This window comes from Cucurbita moschata, unplaced genomic scaffold (assembly GCF_002738365.1).
Source record: "Cucurbita moschata cultivar Rifu unplaced genomic scaffold, Cmos_1.0 Cmo_Scf00087, whole genome shotgun sequence".
In the NCBI taxonomy this organism is placed as follows: domain Eukaryota; kingdom Viridiplantae; phylum Streptophyta; class Magnoliopsida; order Cucurbitales; family Cucurbitaceae; genus Cucurbita; species Cucurbita moschata.
In genome coordinates this window covers 133,989-134,939 of record NW_019268603.1, presented here as the reverse complement: position 1 = coordinate 134,939, position 951 = coordinate 133,989, and the positions used below count along the sequence as shown (strand labels likewise).

The following is a 951-nucleotide window of genomic DNA, read 5'->3' as shown; positions in this document are numbered from 1 at the left end:
GATACCACACTCTTTTCTTAATGATTTCTTACATGGAGACTCTTTTTCTTAATGATTTCTTACATGGCCCTTAGGTTCTAAATACATGGTTCTATGTGGTGGCCACACTCTTTTCTTAATGATTTCTTACATGGAGACTCTTTTTCTTAATGATTTCTTACATGGCCCTTAGGTTCTAAATACATGGTTCTATGTGGTGGAGGACTTTGGAATAAGGTTTAGAATCGGTAATTATTCTTATTTCTTTTCCTTTAGACACTCGGTGGTCGGTAAGTATATCGAACAAAGTGTCTGTCCAAAATAAAAGGGCCCAACCAGAATTGAACTCGTGACCTCTTGATCTACAGTCAAATGCTCTACCACTGAGCTATGGACCCATTTTGTATGATTTCAACCTTAGTGACCCCTTCTACAGAGTGTCAGCCCCAAAGTGTAAAAAGTGTCTATCCAAAATAAAAGGACCCAACCAAGTTCAAACGGGTGACCGGTCAAATTCTCTACTACTGAGCCATGGATCCATTTTGTAGGATTTTAACCTTAGTGACCCCTTAGACATAGTGTCGGTCCAAAAAGCGTAACAAATTTCTATCCAAGATAGAAGGGCCCAACTAGGTTTGAATTGGTGACCTCTTGATCTACAATCGAATGCTCTAACATTGAGCTATTCTCCCATTTTGTATGATCTCAACCTTAGTGACTCCTTCTACAGATTATCGGTCCAAAAGTGACCCTACCAAATCGGCTATGGACCAATTTTGTATAAATTGGTAGATTACCTATCGGGAATTAAACACAGGTCGTTAGATTCAAAGTCGAAAGTGCTAACCACTACACCATAGAACCACTTGTTAAACTTTATTTTGGCAGCGATTTTGATAAGCGCCAACAACGCTGAATTTTGCAAAGCTAGAGGTCGTAGTATCCTTACAGACTTTCACAAGGTGTTTTCAA

General features: G+C 39.1%; 1 non-coding gene across 1 annotated transcript; it reads right to left on the bottom strand.

The window, feature by feature from the left end:
- Window positions 1-305: 305 nt before the first annotated feature.
- Window positions 306-377, bottom strand: TRNAY-GUA. The gene has a single exon. It is a non-coding gene; the product is annotated as a tRNA-Tyr (tRNA).
- Between the last annotated feature and the right edge of the window lie 574 nt (window positions 378-951).